The 22198-nt window shown below is 39.4% G+C and overlaps 1 protein-coding gene across 3 annotated transcripts in view; it reads left to right on the top strand.

Moving 5' to 3' along the window:
• NELL1 (neural EGFL like 1) overlaps nucleotides 1-22198 on the top strand; it is a 254069-nt gene that overhangs the window by 155901 nt on the left and 75970 nt on the right. The window lies entirely within an intron of this gene.

Raw genomic sequence — 22198 nt, 5'->3', positions numbered from 1 at the left:
TTAGGAAGGCTTTCTATTTCTGTGGAGGACAAGCAGTGATATATTTAAAGGCAGGGGTGTGACTCTGTTAACCAGTTGGTTTAGTGAGGGCTCTGTCATGAAGGTGTACCTACTCAGTTCTACCTCTTATGTATTTATGAATTATCTCGTTGCATAAAAAGCTGTTTTTTCCTTCTCTGGGGTTGCATGATTTCTGCCTTACTAAACTGAATTGCAATAACTGAAAACTAACATATTGTTTTGAAATTATAGCTATTGAAACTGAGAAAATAGTCTGCTATGGACTTCCAAGGAATTATTTAAAGGAATAGGACTGATATCATTCTTGTTTCAAGCTAAAGTTCTTCACTAAGATTGGCCTGTCAGCCACTGAATTAGCATATGCCCTCTGATTGCTTTTTGATTTAGCTTTATTCATCTGCACAAGAGTAATGCTACATTCCAAACTGTTAAATGGTTTGTAGTGTTTTAAGAAGCATCGCAGAAACATTATGAAAATGGTGACCAAGTTAAACCTCCTGTCCGTACGGAAGTTCAGGAGGTGATAACTGGGAGAGAAACTCATTCTAGTGTGATTTACTAGATTACAGTGGATATAAATTACAGCACAGGCAAAGAGTTTCAGGGAAATCTCTGTGAACAGCCTGTCTGTGTTTCACTGTGTTTTTGCTTTTCTTTCTTCTGATGCTAATACAGTGTAAATCCTCAGTGGTATTTCTTTGAAGCAGGAATGCTTGGATTAACTCATACAAACCATCTTTTCACACTGATGATCTTTGGGCATCTGATGTTGGGTTAAATGTGCCAAAAACTCAAAGCCAAACTCCCATTGCATATTTATTAGTCTAGTAACGTTGAAGTAACTTAATATTCTGGTAATGAAAGTACACTTGAGAAATGCAGAGATGTTTTCATTTTCAAAATGTGTTGAAAGCTGAGTTGTGGTTAGACATATGTATTTAATATGTCTTGAATTGCAAGTGAATGTCCTTGATTACCTGTTTGAGATAAATGCATGTGGAAATAGAGGCTACAAAGTGAACTCTTACATTCTGACTAGGAATTGTGAACTGGGGAAAACTGGAGATGGTAGGAAAGCATCTTGCACTCTAATAATTACTGTATTCATTAGGGCTGAGAATTGTCTGTTGCAACGTGGAATAGTTATCACTGCAAGGCAGATGATACTAGAATGCTGTAGCATTTTAGCAAGTAGTACAACATGCAATGTCAAGAAGTGCTCTGAGCTTCTCAGCCTGTGGTTCTATGGTCACTTCAGGCTTTTAGAGTTTAGGTGGCTAATTTGAAAGGTATTCACATTTTGTCCATTAGTGGTGACATGTAATCTTGCTGAAAAAAATAAATCAGAAATAAAATCAGAATGAGCAGTTACTACACACTTTGGTTTGCTTGCACAAGTTCGAGGCTCGGCACAGGAAAAGAGTTGTGCACTTGTCAGGACAAATATAAATAGCTTAGGTCATCTTTTAGCAATTCTGAAGCTTTTGCCTTCAGGCAGTATAAATTGGAAAAGAAGTACATACAAACCAAGGTAATAAGTTCAACATAATACAAACTGAAGCTAGCAAACGTTCTCCTTAAGTCAGCTAGAAGTGTTTTATATTTACATGCTATTGATGTTTACATGCACAAAAGATTTTTTTCAACTCCTACTGGAGTAACATCTCTACAGTTCTGTAAGAAATCTTATTAATATTGTCCAGGAATACTATAAGTAGAATAATAATTTTATGATCAGAGAGAAGGACTGACTTTAATGTCAGGATAATCATAACCTGGATGCTGTCTTTCTCAAGCAGAAAAATAAATTTAGTGTGTAAGATTTTCTTTTGCTTTTCTGTACATGTGGTAGACTGGACTATATAATTAAGGACTGGATTGTGTCAAAGTAGGTATGGAAACAGTCATGAGGAGAAGTAGTGGAAAAGGGCATGGTCGAAGACCAAATGCTCTTCTTCACTAAAGTAGATACAATTAGAGTTTAAGTGACATAAAAATGGAGAAAGAAGTAGAGGTGACCATAAGAAAATCTTCATAAATGCGGAGGTACAAAAACGTAGGCAGTGAGACTGTATATAAGAGTAGGGAGAAACAGGACTTATTTCCTATGGATGTAGATATTTTCTCTATTTCCTGTAAGAAATGTGCTTTAGCACCTCAGAAAGATAGTGATATTCTGATCAGTAAAGGAGTGAGGCTGAGTTGAGATGAAATGACAAGGGACTGTGCTGCTGTAACTACCATCACTGTTAGCAAATTTGATACAGAACCGGGCCCAGAATAAGAAAGGATTTATAAGGTAACTTCTGCCATCGAACCATAGTAGTGGCCCTTTTTAGAATACTCAGATGGTAAAACAGGAGACTTTCTCCTTCTCAAGATGTGTTGGCTAGTCCTCTTTTTTTTTGTCTGTCTCACTTGTGCAGACCCAAAGTCTAACACTTAAACAAGCATGAATATTTTTCATTTTATTTCTATGTTTTACTTGCATAGTCTGCCTAACAGGTTTATGTGGTGCACTATTAATACCTCATTTGGAGGTTTCTACTGGGATGTAGATTTATTACAGTGATTAAATGAGGTGGATTTAGTTACAGTCATAAACATTAATGCAAGTGTGTGCAATATGACTAATACCTGGGAAGAAAGACATCAGACATTGTGGCATAAAAATCAAAACTGTGTTTATTCTAATTAGTTTCCATGTCGAAGAATCGTTTATTTCTGAAAGTATGAAATAGGTTTGTTTCTTTTTCCTGCAGTGTTTCTCAGAAAGCTCTCAGGGGATGGGGATTGCAACTCAGTATATGGTCTTAAAGAAGGCAGTTGTAATTTTGAAGTGAGATAGTCTCAGTTTTTCTGGTTTAATCTTAAAGTCCAGATTAGTGTCTTAATAGTACTGCAGTTTCTTATATATATTTACCTTGAAAGTTAAGTTTTGTAGTGTGGTTGTTACTTAAGGAATTATTGGTTACCTTATGAACATCTTACCTGGACTCTGGTATGGAACAATGTCCAGATTGTGAATGAATGATGATTTCTTTTCTAGGGCAATGGGAATGATAATATGGAGTCTTTATTCTCAATGCATTCAAAATATTTACCGATGACTGGAGTGATTCACAGACTTGACAATTAATTTTGTCAGATGTGAATCAATAATTTGGACTATTTTTCACTGTCTTAATCACAAATTACAATTGTGTGGACATGTCTTTTTTAAACAAATGGCAGCCTGAGTGCTATCCTTTATTTCAGTTTTCTCCTTTGTTTCCAAGCAGGAATTTTTTGAGTAAGTCTTAGCCTGAACTATACTTAATAACCTGAAATAAGGTGCAATTGAAAGAAACTGTATACCTTCTAGTGTGTAGATGTTGTATTGACAGTGTAGTAAACAGACAGCTAAAGACAAATACTCATCCCTTGTTATGAGAAATGCTCAAGAATAATGAGAGCTGAAGAAAAGAACACTAGTCTTATTGGTTATTCCTGTGCTGCATTTTCTACTTCTTTTCTTGCATCCCTCTTACGTTGACGTCAGTAATACTAAGATTAAATGCCAGCAATGTGAGACTGTTTGATATGCTAATATCATTTTGTAAAAGCATATCTGATCACTGTGAGACATCTTAACTACAACACTAGATTTACATGTTCTGTGTGTTTGTCGGATGTGGAGTTGAAAGCCTTTATGGAGCACTGGAGTATGTTAGGAATTAGGTGAAACAGTAGAATGGAATGAAAAAGTCTTTCCCCTCAGCCTCCAATTTTTGTGGTTGTAAGGATTTAAGTGGTTGATATAGCTTATTTCTTTAATTGCTGTTTTGTTGTTAAATACGCAAGTTGCATAAAATAATATGATAATTTGGACTTGTTTGGACATTTTGATCTCTGTTCTTCACCATATTGAGCTTTCTATTGTTGTTTTTACCTAGCACCTAGTGAATAAATCACTATAAAAGCGAATAGATGCATTCACGTGTATTTTGGTTTTACCTGGGAAAGGTACCATAGGAAGTATGATACCCTGGGTAGTCGACTTGTGGTTGGAACATTCTAGACTGAAAACAGGTTGAAACATTCTAGACATTCTAGAACTGATTTAATATTTTTGCAAGCATACTCAAAAAGATATACACTGATATCAGAATTCTTGTAGATTATTCATTCTAAAGGTAGTGTGGCTGGGCTCAGAATTAAAACAATACGATCTGAGCTACTACATTTCTTGTAGTCCTGCATTCACTTTAATAAAAGTGAAAAAAAAAATTGAATTGTCAGTGTAAGAATCTTTATGGCTTTGTTCTTGATTAGACAGTTATCAGTATGTTATATTTCTTATGGTTATATAATTAATTTAACACGGTGCTTTAGCCACATACTGTTTAAGTTACTTCAGTTTTAATGTTGTTGCTTTGGTTTTAGTAACGATTTAAAACAATCTTGATGACATTAAGATGATTAAGGAAAATTGTCTTTAAAACATCGTCATCTAGATTTTGTCATGTGAAATTCAGATGTAATTATTTTCATATGAAGAGCTATACATATTTACCATTACACAGTCCAGTGTTGCAGCCCTTCCAAGGGCAAAATATATCCTGCTGATGAGATCCTGTTCTGCGTGGGGGACTATTCAAGATGATTTAGAATGCACATCAGTTATGGACATAGGCCATTTAAAAACCATGATTAATGTGGCCTGTCAGAGTCCAGATCCTGATCTCTCTGCTGTCACAGATTGTCTCACTGCTCTGGATTTACAGCCCATGTAAAAACAGTATAACGCTGATTTATGTTTGCTGAGTAAGTGGTCCAGTCCAGAGCAGCTATAGTTATCTGTATGAATGTCGTAGTGATGTGGAAGTGAAATAAGCTTTATTTGCTTGCATGTGTACATCCAAAGGCTTCAGCTGTGACCTATGCTTGAGTATTTGTGAGGGGTTCTAGATTTACATTATAAAAAGGAGGTTCTCTTCTGGACTCATTTGCTTCTTGTCTCCAATTTCTTTGGTTAATGTTGGTTCACTGTAGGATCAACACGTTGTACAGTATGTGCAAAATAATTGGAACTATTTACAGAAGTTAATGGCAATGTTCTCTATGAATTCTTGGGCGCTAAGCTGGGTTATGTAGGAACATTGTTTTGCAAGATATTCTTGTTGGGTCCTTTCTACATCCTCATCTTGTCCTTTGCCTTTTGAATTGTTCCAGGAGTGATTTGAAAATTCAGTATTTGCATTAAATAATATTAAGACAGTCTTTGATGTTACCAGGTTGAAGTCTGTTTACATAAATATGTTATTCATTTATTTATGTATTTTTTTAGTTGCACAAGATGGTCACTGAGGTTTTGAAAGGAGCCTTGTAAGTCTGTTAGTTGCCATAGTAAAGGAATGGACTCCAGCCACAAAGCTTCTTTCAGCCTCAGTACTCTTCAGTACTTTTCCACAGTACGGTACATCAAGATAAAAGAAACCTGTGGTTTATCAAACGTGACAAAGGTAATAGCTGACCCTGTGTCTCATTCAGCGTGCACAGTACTGACCACCAGTAGGTGAAACTGATGAAGTCCTGAAAGGACACATTCAGTGTTTATTCTTTTTCATGGTGTTTCCCTATTTCTGTTAGCCGCTGTCCCGTGTTTATGCTGAATGTAGGATGCTCTGAGCTCCTTCGGAAACCATTCTATATTGTTTTTATCAGATGATTGAAATGGAGTGATGATGTACTTTAGCAGACTTGATATTAGCTCTCAGATAACAGTGTAATGGAGGCTGCGGTTTGGTGGTTTAAATCCAAGTTGGTAGTAAGGGCCTGTAATTCTTTCTCATTTAAAATTTCTCCATGACTTAGGGAGAAGGATTTTCTCTCTGTGTTCTTCCATTGGAGGAGGATGTGGGTTTCTATTCGTGTTGGCGGACGTGGCAGCTCACTTCTCTCTGCAACTCCATTCTCTTAATGTTTCCCAGCTGTACTTTCCCTCTGTGTCTTCGTCCTCTATTGCCTTCTGTCTTACTCTGGCTGCTGCACTGCTGTGAAAGGTAGTGAATGCTGGAAGGGCATTCGATGGCTGTGATAAATGTATGCAAACTGAGATGATGTAGCCAAATTTGGTTGGATTTTCACAGTTGTGTGAAGCTACTACTCTACACGAGCTTGTAGAGTTTCAGAGGAGTGGCAAAAGGTCAGAATAAGAGCCAGAGGGGCAAGGGGGAATTGCACCTCCCCTCAACTACCTAATAATTTTGGAGATTGCATTTTATTTCTTGAGTACTGGAAACAGAAAAACTGTGTAGGCTCTTTAATGGTATAACTTGCATATTTCTACCCCAAAAGATTCTCCATTTTGCAGCTTTTTCACAGTGGTGCTGATGTTTTAGCCTCTGCAACATGCTGACAGGTTGAGGCTCCTGAGTGTGTTGTGTAAAGTTCTTATCTAAAGTGTACAGCAATAAAAGTAATAGATGTTGCTGCGCTAAGTGAGCATATGCTAAGTACAAGACGAATGGCAAACTTTAACAGTATACTGTGAATGTTACCTGAAAGAAATGTTGCAGTGAAAAAGAATCTTTTCCAGAACCTACTGAAAAAAAAACACAAAAGGTGCTTTGAAGATTGCACCATCAAAATGAGTTATTGGGTGAATTTGGTACATGAGATACAAGAAGAATGTGAATTAAAATGGCTTAGAACACATTATGTGCAGTGAGAATTAGAAGTTAAAGTAAACCAAGAGGATGTGGGAATTGAAGAGGTCTCACTTTTCAACATGATTTAAAATTCAGTCATCCAAGAGTGGAAATGAGCCATTCATAAATCACAGAAATGAGGAGGGTGTTGTTTTTTTTTCTTATATTTATATTTATTTACTTTTTTTTTTTAAGTTATTCCTGAAGGGGCAGAGCTGTGTGACTTATGTTATTATTCTGCTAATAAATACTCGAGCATTCTAGTGTGTCACCTTGATGGTACTTGCAGTTTTCTCTCTATTTTCAGACGTGCACCTAAAAATGGGAATTGTCAGGTTGGTTATTTGAAGCTTAACATCAAACTGGACTATTTATTTGATGGCTACATGACATGCAGGCATATAGAGTAGGGCTTGAAAATTTAAGGTGATGTAAACTTCACAAATCTACCTTCGTTATTTAAAAAAGTAAAAACAGTACTAGTCCATACCTTGTGCATATCCATCTTAGCCATCTTTCTCCATAGCCTGTTAATTATGCTTTAGCCTCAAGGGTATAATGTGTATATGCCTCACATAGGATTAGAGGATGCCTTTCCTGCCACTGATGAACAGACTGGATGGTTCTTCTCAACCATTACAAGTAGTATTAAAATATATCCACCCATTCCCTTCAGCACATAATTTCAGTCTCTGATGGTTATGCAAACAAGGTACTGTGAGCAGAAAGCCCTGGGATGGAATAAAATGGCAGCTGGGTGTGGAGCTGCAAGGATGCTTGCGGAGTTTAAGTAGGCAATATCCATTCCCTTGCATTAATTATAATGGTTTATGGATGCTCATTAATATGCTACTTTTATTACTATGACACATGGTTGTACTGCTTTCCTGACACCTATTATTTCCTCCCTCTGAACAGAACAAAGAAAACAATAGTTGTCTGACATTGCCATGACATACGTTATTCCCAAGAAAAGATTGAGGTAATCAAATCAGTCCTGCATGTGCAGAGCTGTTTTCCCTTAGCCTTAGGAGAGAGGCAAGTGAGAAAATTCTTAATGTGGTAATTTTAGACCTGACTGGGCAGGGTATGTGCCTAACTAAAAGTAAGTGATTGACTCCACTGAGACTACTTCCATCAGTAGTCACTTAGGTTTTTGGTTTCATGCTGAATACACTTTGCAGTGTTTGTATCACAGAGGTTCGGATAAACACGGACAATAAGCATTCATCTTTTGTCGTGGGTACCAAGGGGAGGTTGAATATTTTGTATCTGGAGAAAGGATAGCTGAACCTGCCTATTGCTTGTCCTTGAATCCTCAGCAAGTGGAGTCTACGCCAACTTAATACTAGTGGTGCTTCAAGATTCTTCAGAATTATGTTGTTAAAATAATCAATACACTTCTGTAGGAAGCAAGCAGGCAGTGTAGTTACGAGATACCAAGACTTAGAGATTAGTTTTCAGCGACATCCCAGAGAAGCTGTTGGAGCTGAAGCAAAAATGAGTGGGAATCTGTGAGTGGTTGCTGATGGTTGTTGGTCAAGTGGTTTTTGAGTGCTCCATTATTTATTTATTCTTTTACTCCTATGAAAGCAGCAAGATTTAGAAGTAGTTCATGTGGGAAGGTCTGACCTGCTGAATATATGCATCCGTTACATTAAATGTTTATCAGGTGAAAGAATAAGAAGCAGAAAAGTGCCTGCACGCAGTGCAGGTAGAAGACAGGCAGTAGATGTCTTATGACTGCATGCTAGTGCAGGTAACTATGCATCCTTGCATAGTCTGGGCTGGGCCTGGACAGGAGGCTCCTGTTGGAAGTCAGTGCTTTCTGTGGGACTCTTTGGCTCTTGGGCATGAGGAAAGCAGGGCTCAAGGTTTTTGTGCAAAAGACAGGTGCCTGGTGTCTCTAACAGGTAGACTGGTGAGAAGGACTGAGGAAAAGTGCTGAATATTGTTTTTAAAGCACATTGTTGTGGTTTAACTCTAGCAGTCAGCTCAGCACCACATAGCCGCTCACTCACTCTCTTTGTATGGGATGATGGAGAGAACTGGAAAGGTATAAGTGTGAGAACTTGTGGGTTGAAATAAAGCAAAAGCTAAACAAGGAGTTTATTTGCTGCTTCCCATTGGCAGGCAGATGTTCAGCTACTCCCTGGAGAACAGAGCTCATCATGCCCAACAGTTTCTTGGGCAGACAAATGCCATCATTCCCTCTATCCTTCCCTTCCTCCTTCTTTTCCCCACATTTATTGCTGAATGTGACACCACGTGGTGTGGGACATCACATGGCCAGTCTGGGGCCAGCTGTCCTCGCCAGCTCCTTGTGTGCTCCGCAGCTTCTTGCTGTCAGGGAAGCATGGCAAGCGGAAAAGTCCTTGGCTGTGTACAAGCACTGCTTTGCAATGACTGAAACACTGATGTGTTATCACCACTGCTTTCATCAAAAATCCAAAGCACAGCACAATATAAGCCTCTGGGAAGAAAATGAACTCTGCCAGACCAGACAAAACCATGACAAAGTTATAACCGGAATTTTGACCACATTGCGTTTGAATGCTTTTAAGGATCTTTTCCTGTTTGTTTACTTCCCTCAAGTATTGTTATTCCTGTTGTGTTTATCTGAATGTCTACTGGGAGGACTACATGCAGGGAGGGATAAGGTAAATTACACCTAACACACGATATCTGCTACATGACAACTGGCTTAATTAACTGATACTGATAAAAGTAGATGTTAAAAATTTGCAAGCAGTGTCTCTTTGTGCTGAGTGCTTAAAACTGAAGATTGCCCATTAAACAGAAGCATGATATACGTCATGAAGCGTAATTTCAGGTATTTTTATGGTGCGTCTCTGAGCCCTGAAGTGTGTTTTTATATAGGCTTCAAAATCTTTTATATTGCTGTATTCCAGCAGTCACTGAAAAATATTCTCGCCTCCAATATAAATAAGCTGTGCTGTAGAAGGCAGCTGAGCTCAAAGTTAGCAAGCCTGGCGTATATTGCATTTGCCTCTGAAAATAGTTAGCTAATTATTATTTAAACCTTTATATTCTTTCTGACACTGCAACTCTGATAAACCCTGTGAGCCATGTCTCCTAGGTCACACTGGACAGGTTCAGTTTGGCTCCCATCTGTTCTGGGCAGGCATTGTAGACACATGTTAATGAGGTTATGTGTAAGAGGACAGACAGTCTATTCTTGCCACGAAAATTATGCTTGGTAGATGATATTTTGAACTGTTACCTGAGCTTAAGCTGTTACTTCCCATGTGTAGGTGTTATGAGAAGAAACATCATCATCAGGAATTTGTTCATACCATTTATGGTGTGGCTCAGCAGTTAGCAACAGCAGAAACTGGAACACAAGACTAATGCAAAGAAGAGCTTCTTTCCTAAGTGGTGGAGCACTGGAACAGGCTGAGCAGAGAGGTTTTGGAGTTTCCTATGGAGGTACTCAAGACCCATCTGGATGCCTATTTGCACAACCTGCTGTAGGGTTCCTGCTTTAGCAGAGGGGTTGAACTCAATGATCTCTTGAGGTCCCTTCCAACCTCCACAGTTCAGTGTTTTAAAGAGTTAATGCAATTTTCTGACTCTTGTTTATTTCAAACATCCTCCAGTGCAGAAATGTTCCATTGGACTGATTGTCTTTCTGTCATAGGTTGTGTTTGTGTATCTCATGTTGGTGACTTAAACATACTGTAAAAGTAACATTTATTTCCATGTAGCTGAGCCATGTGTGCAGTCCTGTCAGACTGCATTACAAGAATGAGAATACTTCTAGTTAAGGGAAACTATTTTAACCCTACAGCTGGTAACACACCAGTTTATAATACGTGCGGTAGACAGAGGGTGCAGCAGTTTGTGTCTGTGCAGGCAGTTACTCACATTTATGTGGACAGCAGCATTTGTTCATGAGGACGGTTGAGCACATGTTCAGATGCTTTAATGCAGCCTTTTCAGCGTGTGCAGTGATAGATGGCTGCCAGTGGAGAAAGAAACAGAAAAGCAAGCAAGTTTTCTGTCAGGAAGGGGAACTTTTAATGCAATTATATTGCAAATCTGCTTGCAGTTAGACCAAGAGCATCTCTACAGTGGGCAGTGGAGTGTGGCTACATGTCATTGCCAGCTCCAGCTGTGCTGTGATGGCCCTGGGTGCAGAGAGCTGGGGGCTTGCTGAGTCCCATGCACAGCAGGCACTGTCTAGCCCCAGGGGTGCTTTCTGAGCACAGCATGGCTGCTGCTCCCTGCCTCAGTGCCATACCTTGCTGCTTTCTTGCTGTCACCTCAGCTTTCTCTGCATTGCTGTGCAAGGTGCATTTCTCCTTTGTACTTTGTAACCTAATAATACTTTCTGTCAGGATTCCACTATTATTTTTATGAACTAGAGATGCTAATATAATAAGATTTTCTGTTCAACCCTGCTTACCTGTCTTGTCATGAAAGTCACCAGTTAGGCAACCAATGTTATTTGGTCATGTTAGGTATTTCTCATTAAACTATAATAATTTGAAAAGCCTTCCTGTAGCTGGGGCGAGACTTTCTTATGAATGTATTATAATTATACTGGTGATAGATGGTGTTAAAAGACTTTTTGCTGGCAGCTTATTTGCATTTCACTAACAATGTCAACTAGCTGACGTGAAATCTCTTTCCTTTTTATTGCATTATTTCAAATGTGCAGATACTCGAGAGGTTCGAATCTGATCATCAGCAATGAGAGATAATCTGTGTTAGTATCAGCTGTGCATTCGAATGATGCTGAAGGAAGCGTTTCTGCAACACAACTGAAGTATTCTTGTGATGTTGAATTGTGACCGGGTTGCCAAAACATGGCTTGACTGGAGATTTGTTTCTTCAAAAGTGTTTGTTAGAAGCCAGGATTGTTGTTGCTAAATGAATTGTAGGAAATTCAAGTCCATTTTGGTGCAAAAAAGTAGTATTTTGTTGAGTTGGCCATTTACTTTAAAAGGAATGAGAATTATGTAATTCACAAATCAAAAGTGGACTCCAGCTGCTTTTGATGTGATGCTGCTTTTCATTGCATATTTAAATACATACTGAGATCAGTTTTTAAGATGTGGAGCAGTTGTGTATGATTTTGACAGCGATTGCTTAGGCTTCGGGATGAGGTAAAATAAGGATGATTTTAGTAACATTTTCTTGTTTTGTCTGGAGCGTTTGCAATGCTGTATGATGTACTGATCAGCTTTGTGTGCGGTTCCCTGTAGTTGTGGCATTCAGATGAAGGCTTGCTGAATGCTGGCTTGGGAGTGGGCTGCCTTTGCCTTCAGTCAGCCTTTCTCACATGGTTCCTTTGCTTACAGATTGGGTAGGCTGTGTGTTCTTGTGGCACGCTGCTGACTTGTTCCAGGAGAGCCCTGTGTGCTTTTATCTAATGTGATCAATATCGACTTGACAAATAACAGGGAGAGGCAGGGGGGGAGTCAAGTGAGTTCAGTAGCTGTGCGAAACATGCGTATGCCTCATCCATGCTCTGTTCAGCACACGCATACATGCTCATTGAGTTAGTCAGATCAGTCAGGTCAAAACTGCTTCCTCTTCCCTTCAGGAGCCTTAGCTTTACCCTGTTGTTCACTGCCTCTGTACACAGAACAAATTGAGGCTATATTTTGTAAACGCTATCATCAGTGTCTTAGAACACAAGTTAATAAGGGCAGGGAAACAAGTCTATTACTAACGTCTGCCACTGCCTGCAGCCACCTCTGCAGCACACGGACTGGCAAGAAACAAGACAAGAATCCAAGGAAGCAGCATATGCAATAGCCTGTCTCCCTTCTTGTCTCATATTTCCCTTTCTGATTTTAATGATGTACCCAGTGGACAGCCTCTATCTAGTCCTTGGAGTTTTCAGATAGTTTTTGATTTTTTTCTTTCATATCTTCCTAATGTCCAAATTGCTGCTGTTGTTGCTCATGAGACTCTGCTAAAAGGGCAGGACCTGTGGCCTGTGCTGGGGGTCTCCTTTATATATTGGCTCATACAGCACACTGAGACATAGTGCAGATGCTTTAGGTTAGCTTTTTTCCATGGATGAAGCATCTTTACTGTTTCAGTGCATTTGTTTTCCACTAGCTTCAATAAAGGAGTATATTAAGGTCACTTTTTTTTTTTCCCCTAGTCTCCCAGCTGGCAACATAAAAAGTTGCTTTACTACCAGGGCAGCATTTCTTCTGCTGTCATGTGGTTTGGGGGCTTAGTCTTCCTATTACCTGATTGGGTAGAAGGATACCTCTGTGGATTGGAGTTATTGATTCTGAAAATATACGCTGTGAAACTGAATGAATAGTCAAATATTAAATTGATAGGAAGAAATGTCCCTTTAGAGTTTTTTAGGTTGTCATTCATCAAGAGAAATATTTCCCAAATTCAGCAAACCATCACAGACCGAACATACAATTATTTTTAAATAGATTTTTCTTTGCTAGTTTATTAAGTGTGAATGAATTCTAGACTGACAGTCCTAAAGTCAGAAGTCTTCAACTCAGTTTATACATCGTGTGACACAAGCAATCAGAACAGACAGTGCCATTCCCAAGCAAAGGAAAGAGCTATAAACTCCAGGAGGTTTAGTCTGTAATGACTGGCAGCAAAGTGGCAAAATAATTTTATTAGGTTTTGTTACTTGTACGCCACTAAAAGGATTACTTTGTTTTACAATCTGTCTTAGGATCTTCCTGCCATATCTTTCTATCCGCACAAACCTTTGTCTTTCCTTATGTTTGGTTCTTTGTCTTTTGGTTCCTCTTCCTAAGTAAGATAACTTGTAAAATTTCTGGTTGGAAACTTGCATTTCTATTTTCTTTTCTGCAAAACATTGTTCAGAGAATGTCCATTTTACGTGTTTCAAGGAAGATATTTTTTTTCTGATGCTGATTATTTCTTTTCCAACATTAGAAGTATCTCTAATTGGGAACTTTAAATAAGAATACAAGGCTGGCCAGCTTGTCCAGGGAGAAAATGTTTAAGTTCCAATTAGGTTTTGGGGGCAGCTGTGACTTGTGGTAGAAGGGGAAGAAGGGGGTGGAAATTGCTGGAGGTATTTGCTGACTGGGTGATGATTAGCGATAGGAGATGATGAAACTTAATTAGAGTTTCTGATCTGGAATGGTGTATTAGGTTTAATTATGTCTGGAATTGTAGGTGTTTTGTTTTTTGTTTTTTTTTTTACACTTTTTCTTTTAACTAAAACATGAATTTAAGAAGAAAAGCTTCTAAATCTTATAGTCTGAGCAGACAAAAAGGGAAAAGAAGGTACGCTATTTGCATTATGCCATGTATGTATTAAAAGTGTTAGAAACTGAGGAAGATGGAAGGAAAAAGGATGTAAGTATCTGACCTGTAAGAAATAAAATTATTATAGTATACAAAGCCAGGTTCCTTGGCAAAACACCAGCTGATACCTGTGTGATCCGCTAAAGAATCGCAGAATCATCTAGAGTGGGAAAGACTTCCGGTGTCACCAAATTCAAACATCAATTTGCATCACTACACAATGTCCCTTAATGCCACATCAGGGATGGGGACTCCACCACTTCCCTGGGAGACCCATTCTGATGCTTGACCACTCTATTCACAAGAAAACTCTTCACAGTATCCAACCTGAACCTCAGTGGTGCAACTCGAGGCAGTTGTTTTGCATCCTACCACTTGTAACCTGAGAAAGGAGACTGAATGCTTCCTTGCTGCAATTTCCTTCCGGGTAGCTGTAGGACAATGAGGTCTCCCCTCTGCATCCTCTTCTCCAGACTGAACAGCCCCAATTCCTTCCTCATAAGTAGTGGTTAGTCCTATTCTGTGCTGTCACTGGGCCACAGTATGCTGCCGATTGTCCCGTTTTGATATGAAATGTAAATATCAAAGATCCAATAGTGAGAGCACTTAGAATGATGCAAATGCAGTCTCTGAGTTTCCAGGGGAAATTCTAGTTGCTGTTCAGTGTTGATGAGCTCCAGAGATCTGTCTCTCAGCAGTGGGTAAGACAATACTTCCCCTAGGTTTTTATGGCATGGTATCAGGTTTAGGAGTGTTCCTGAGCAAGATGCTATCTGAGATAAAGCATGCAAATTAAAAATGGAAAGGATGAAGTAATGTAGCGTACTTGTGCTGATGAAACTACTACTAAGGTTACTCTAATTAATCCCAATAAAAAAGTGAAGGGATAAAAGCGATACCTATTGCAGCATAAACTTAAGCTATCACTTTCTGAGTTACTTCTTACATTTTAATCTGTCCTGAAAGGGAGTGATACATGACTAAGACATAGCTGACAGATGTGATAAATGCAGACCATTTCAGCAATTCTCTCTGTCTTGACAGCTCTACTCACTCATCTGCAGCACGTGGACTGCTGGGATATTTCTCCCCGGGGTTTGTTTTGTAGCAGGACTTTTCTCTCATCTGATGTGATTGTGAGAGACCGTGTTTCTTCCTCCTTGGAGCAAAAATATAGTAACTTCTCACATAAACCAAATTCAGCTTCTTCTTTTTCCTGTTTCTGACCCTTAACTTCAGGTGATGGAAGGTATACATTTAGCACAGGTCAGGGTTTAATGTTGAACATAGGTTCTAATGCAACTTTCATTCACCAGAAAAGGCCAGATGCAAAGCATGAGATGGGGTGTAAATATTTTAGCTGTATTCATGTTCTTTGTGGAATGGAACAGGTAGCTGTTAAGCGTGGGGAAGTCAAGCAAACACTAGTAGGTTGTGAGCAATGCTCTGCTCATAGGGTTGAAGGTGGGCTGTGCAGTGCTGGGTGGGTACTGTGAAGCTGTGATGTTCTAATGTATTCCAGGGATCTCTGCTCTTCCGCTGAAATGCCTACACTATTATTTTGGTGATATCACTCTCCCTGGGGTCATGAAATTCTATTCTGATTTGCAAGTACCTAGGAGCAACTTAATATACTCCATAGAGACAATAAGCTGATAAAACGTGCTAGGTGGAAATGCCTTTTGAACAGAAGTGCTCTACAAGTTATAGGAACATGGTAAAAGAAAATGAATGCAGGAGCACAAAAGTAAGATTCTCCTGGGTGACAGTGAATTGGTAGTTTTGTGCTGTTCATTCTCTCTCAGGGTTTGGCATAGGCATGGGCAATCTGCTTGCGGATGTCTGGAGAGCAGGGCAGTGTGAAAGCAGACTTATTGTCTGGAAAAGCAGGCACTGAAAAAGTGAAAATGCTATTGAAAAATAAGTAGAGTCAAGACTGAATTGTAGGTCTTGGGAATGATGACATAGCTGTAGCTGTAAGAGCTGATGCTTCCTGCATTGTCGTTTAAATCACGTGTTGAATATCACAGGACAGTGTACAGCACTCCATAATGTTGAAGTGGAAGAGAGACAAAACCCCATTTGAATTTACGGCTGTGACATGGTTATAGTGTACAGAGGTTTCTATTTCCGCCTGCTTTACTAATCACCTTTTGGTCTTAGGAACCACTGAAAATGGGGCTGGAGAATCTTTTTAAACCAGAGGTCTGCAATTGTTTAAACATCTTCAGGCATCCAGACCTAGGTACGAATTCCTTCTTAATTTCCAGTGCAGGCTGTCTTCATGCCACGCATTTCTAGCAAACCTAAACAGGAGGTAATTAATAATTGCTTGCATTATATAACGAAATTGTCTGTTGAGCTTTAAAACTGCTAGAAAAGCTTACAAGTGGTGGTGGTAGCACCGCTTGCAGTACTACAGCAGATGGTTCTGGATCATTGTATCCCACAGGGAGTAAAGTGAGTTACAGCAAGGTTAAAACTTTGTCCTTTATGTTATCCATAATTCACCACTTTCTTGTAATAATCTCTCTCTAGAGAATTTACTCCCATTTGTAGTGTCTGAGTCTTGAACATGTTTATGGATCTCCTCTCCTTATCCTAGACTGACTTTTTGGTAATAAACTAATATTTTATATGAGGATATTGTTAGTGAATTAATTAGTACAATGAGCATAAAGATCCAGTAGCTATATTTGTGGAGCAGGAAAGAGTAGTTGTTTTGTATTACCTCTTTTTCTTGATTACAAGTACTTCTCAGTCTGTTGGAAAATGAGTTCTTTAAGGTTGAACTATCCCTTTTCGCCATTATATTTCCAATATCAGTTTTGCTTTGCAATGCCTGTTTTGCGTGGGCATCCATTATGTTGGCTTTACGCATTGCTAGCTGTGTTCATTGAGGATTATAAAATCCAATGAATTGAATATTTGTTAAAATTCTCTATGAGCAATTTTTTTGCCTAGGAATTTACTTAGGTATTGCCGCGTGCTGATACTCACAAATTGGAAAGATTGATTTTTGAAAGACTAGCAGGTTTTTTTTTGGTGATGGTAAATTGCATATGGAATTGAAAAGAATGGCAGACTCCTGTTGTCTATTGGCGGCATGACAGTAATCTTAAAAAGCAATCTCTGCTGACAAATGATGCTATAGGAAGAAAACTTTGCACTCAGTTGGCTCCCTCATTACTGCATCTTCTACATAAAATAAACGAGTGCAGAAAGCTTTGTTTTGAAAGCCCACACTCTCCTGGACTTTGAGGACTTGCAACATCAAAGTGTATTGCCTTTTGCAATGTTTATGGCTGCCCTATATAAAATCTCTTTACATTTGCCATTGCAAAAACACTTGTGCCGTGTATCTGCTGCTTACATTTAGCAGTCTGTTTCCTACAAGGTTTTTATGCCTTGATTTCTGACATTTTGCTACTGTGTCTGTGGGTAAAGTTCTTTACTGTGCATAGGAAGATCTTTGAGCACAGTCTTCTGAAATGTATGAAACTGCTGACCCTTGTAGGTCTAAGTAGCTTCTGAATGTAAAATGTTTGTTGGAAATGTCGATGCTTCTATGTACTGAAGCAGAGGGTGTTTCTTTCAGCATGATTAACTGTATCACAGCCTCTACAGGCCTCATTCAATCCTCTGAAATTCAGGAGGGCATGTCTGTAGGTGTAGTGAGGATGGTTCTAGGTCTGTTGCAGGGAGTTAATTACAGGGTGGTATTGAAAGCATACTGTGAAAGCTGTTTAATAGCATTGTAGATCACCACTCAAAATACAAAAAAAAATACCTCATTAGCCTTAACAATTAGCATATTAATGATGATTTATGGGGTTTTTGTGAAGACTCACCCCAGGTTCTCCTCCAGGAAGAATTATATCACCTTGTGGATTAGAGCGATCATCCACTTTAAATATTGTAATAACCTTAGAACTCTTAGGAGCTGATTACAGGGAATTTTCCTGCATGACTGGGGCTTCTCAGTCTAAAGTAATATAGAAAATCCACTAGTACTGGTCTGGTAGCCAACTGGGAGATGTATGCATGATGCAGCTGAGAGAGGTCAGGTATTTTTCCTAGATACAAAGAACCTTTGATATCATAGTACACAAAATCATGCAAGACCTCATTGGCCATACTTTGTATAGTTCTGATGTGTCTGTTCCCAAAAGATGGTTTTAAGCTGGAAACGTGTTTGTGAGAATGGAGTAAGCACTCTGATAATATGGATTAAGAGAGAGCTACTTTTTTAACCTAGCTAAACAGAACTTGCAGTGTATTCTTACCATGTACAAATACAGAGAGAGGTGAATATCAAGAAGGACAAAGGAAATTTTGAAGGATGCTGCTGAAACAAGAACAAATGATATGAAAGAGTTAAGAATAAATTCAGCTTGTAAATTAGAAGGTTTCTGATCACTTAAGGAGTAAAGAGAATTTCTGCAGTGAATGATTCCACATACAGTTATTTCACTGATGAATCTGAGAAGCAATTAAGCCTTGAGATGTGAGGGGGCAGAGACAGGCTGGAAAGATTTGGTTATTTCTTATGCTTGCATCATTTGCAGCTGGAGCAACACTTCTGATCAAAACTTCAATAGATCAAGTTCTTATGTTAGGGGAGAGTGCAAATTTACAAGTGTTTTTTAAGTGAACTGTACTGTTCTAAGGGGTTAAAGAGACCTGGTAAATATGTGGTTTGCATTTTGACAAAAGGATTTAAAAGAAAAAAATCCACAGGTCTGTTTAATAATCATAGAATGGTTTGGGTTGGGAGGGACCTTTAAGATCGTCCCCGCTATAGGCAGGAACACCTCCATCTAGACTAGCCTGCTCACAGCAACGTCCAGCCTTGCCTTGAATGTCAGCATGGAGAGAGCTTCCATAACCCTCTGGGTAACCTTTTCCAATGTCTCAGTGAGCTCACAGTGAAGAATTTCTTCCTGATATCTAGTCTAAATCTGCTCTCTTCCAGTTTAAAGCTATTTCCTCTTTTGCAACATGTCCTCATAAAAAGTCCCTCCCCAGTTTTCCTGTAGGCCCTGTTCAGGTACTGGCTGCTATATGGTCCCTCTGGAGCCCTGTCTTCTCCCAGTCTGTCCTCATAAGGGAGGTGCTCCAGCACCCTCTGATCACCTTCATGCCCTTCCTGTGGATGTTCTCTGACAGCTCCATGCCCTTCTTCTAATGGGGACCCAGAACTGGATGCAGTACTCCAGATGGGATCTCACGAGAACAGACCAGAGGTGCAGAATCACCTCCCTTGACCTTCTGGTCACACTTCTCTTGATGCAACCCAGGACACTGGTGGCTTTCTGGGCTGTAAGTACATGTTGCTGGTTCATGTTGAGTCTTTCATCAACAGACACTCCCAAATCCTTCTCCTTAGGAAAGAAATCTAACAGTTGAATGCATCGAACCAAAAATGGGAATGTAATTTTCTCCTCATAATATGTTCTGTGTATTAACACAGCTGTAGTTAATAGGATAGTTGTTCCTGCTTTATCCAACTATTTCACAGAGCTGCTATCATTCTTGTATGTACAATACATGGCATGTATCTCAGTACCTAGGTAGACACATGCAAGATCTAAGTGGAAGAAAAGGTTTGTCCTATTTTTCCACTGTAAGAAAACTTAGTGTAAAAAGCTTTGCTTCATCTTTGGATGAAGTGTGGCTCTTATATGCGGTGGTCAAATGCGACTGTCTTCAGAACAAGAAATGAGGAAAAGTGCTCTGCCTAACTGACATTGAGCTTAAAAAAAATGACTTAACAAAACATCCCCCTGCAACCAACTTGTGTTTAGATGGAAAAAAGAAACCACACACTGAGGGTACAGATTAAATTGTCGCTTGTCCATGGCTACATTTATTCCGAACTACATAAGGAAATGCTAAAAACAGAAATGAAAATCAGTGACCAGACTTCAATGAGGAAAAATGGAATTCATTTCATAAAAGGTATTGAGAAAAAGAATTCAGATCTCACCAGCATATGTACAAATGTATGGGAATCAATACAGCCTAAGCCAGAGCAGTAAATAAAGATGAGTGCTGCAATCAGCTCTTGTATCATTTAAGCATCTGGTCTATTACAGTTAATGCCAAATTTAGTTCATGTAAAATAGATGTAAATGAATGTCTGTTGCAAAGGAAACTAAAAAGTGAATATCTGCTAAATGTAATGTTATGTGGTAGAGCGACAAGAAAAGAGAATTCAGAGTTATTGTGCAGAAATCCCAAAAGCCAACAGCATTTTCTGCAGCTGCAGTTGGAATAACAAAGAGGATTCCAGCATCCCTTTGGAAGAAATGCAGTCAACATTTCAGGCAAATGAATTTCTTTCTTTTCTTCCTTTCTTTTTTTTTTTTTTCCCCCCTCTATTTAAGGGACTGCTAAGCTGTGCCAGTTATATTTTGTCTAGTTCCATTCAATATTATAAATAAGCTATTCCTCTTCCAGAGTGAAGAGCAAGCTAGCGCAGATCTATCTTAGAGAAAAATTTCCCTTTCTGCTTCATGCCATGTCATGTGAGCTCTAACATCGATCTGGACAGAAGGGATACGAGCGCTTGAGTGCTTGGTGCTCTCAAGCAGATGGGCAAGCTAACAACAGAAAACCCAGGGTTGAGCCAGGAGGCAAAAGGGAACTGGCCAGTCTCAGTAAAGACCGTAGAATGTCCACCTGTGCTCTCCTTACTGCCCTGCCACAGCCTTTCTGAGGTCGCAAGTTTGGAGCTGAAACAGTCACATTTTATCCCTTTGGTTTCTCTTTGGACCAAGGGGAGAAACACAGCTTGTCTCAGATCTCAGTGATCCTTTGCAAGCACAGCATTTGCCATCATCAGAGGAGTAGGTCCTTGGCCTACGGTCTCAGCTGTGAAGTTGCAAGTAGTGATGTAAGATAATTTTTTTTACTTTAGCTCTGTATAGCAAAACGTGGTATGTGAAGGCTAAGTTGCATAGCTTGCTTACTGGTTTTAAACTTCCTCTTCAGAATTTAAGTACTTCACTGTCAGACGTGCAGGAATTCTCAGCAATCTAGTGGAGAGCCTCCTGACTCTTCATGACAGCGAGGTGAAGCTTTACATCCATCTGACTACTCCTGAAACCTGTGTGCTTCCTCTAACAATTTGATAAAGAAAATGTAGTTGCCTGAAAGGCTTCAGAGCACCACATGAGTAGAAACCTCACAAGGAACAGCTATTCCGTTTTTGAATCTTGTTTTTGATCTTGGTTTTCTGAAACTGAAAACTTCTGGTGGAGGTGTGAGGATCCCACAGATTGACAGGATATTTTGTTCCTGGAGATGAACTCAGGTATTTCATCATTGCCCTTGCTGCTTCCCATTTACTCCCCTCCCTTTCTTAGCAGTTGATAACATGGACAGGAATATCAACAAAACACTTTGCTCTTGATGACTTAGAATTTTTCCAGCTAACGAATGTCCCAGAGATGCCCCTTTCTTCCTCTACTTAAATCCTGTGTCTTCCAGGTTTGGAAGCTCTGTTGCATTTTGTTCTCCTGACAGTGAATGATGGACTGGTTCAGTCAGCTGTGTCCTGGCGGAGAGGAAATCCTGTTTTAAAAATGGGTAGTTTCCCATTGGAAAGGCTTACCTCTCAAAGAAAGGTCCTGGCTGGAAGTAGTGGAAGAGGTTTTAATAACTGATAGCCCAGAAGAGGTAGAGCTGGGATGACCTGTGATTTGTGACTACTTTGATGTTTTTAAAAGGCTTCGTCAGAATACCAGCCTGGATACATTATTTTGTGCTCTGCTTTATTTTCAATGAGCCTTTTATTTAGCTTCATTAAAATTTATCTTGCAATTTTTTGGGGGGGTTGCCGAGGGGATTGAGGGGGGTTACTTCAATATACTGGAGGTCATTTTGTGTTATAGAGCACTAAAAGAATTTGCTTCTGTTCAGTTCCTCATTTAACTTCTTTAGAGGCTTATGTATTTTGGAAGTGAGAGGGCAGGCTGAACTGTCACCATACTGCAGCTATTGTGCTGTATGTCCCCTCCCTAGGGCTGCATATGGACTCCCTGTATACACTGGCCTCTTGGTTACCAACAGCTTTCTGGGGCATGTTGTCATAGGCAGGCAAGTCTTGATCATGATTTTATAAGTCCTTGGGAAACATATTTCTGTGCAAGCATTTTTTGTCCCACTTCTGAAGACTTTTGTAT

The sequence above is a fragment of the Excalfactoria chinensis genome, chromosome 5 (genome assembly GCF_039878825.1).
Source record: "Excalfactoria chinensis isolate bCotChi1 chromosome 5, bCotChi1.hap2, whole genome shotgun sequence".
Classification (NCBI taxonomy): Eukaryota; Metazoa; Chordata; class Aves; order Galliformes; family Phasianidae; genus Excalfactoria; species Excalfactoria chinensis.
The sequence above is the reverse complement of the archived record's forward strand: the minus strand, read 5'-3'. Positions and strand labels throughout refer to the sequence as shown.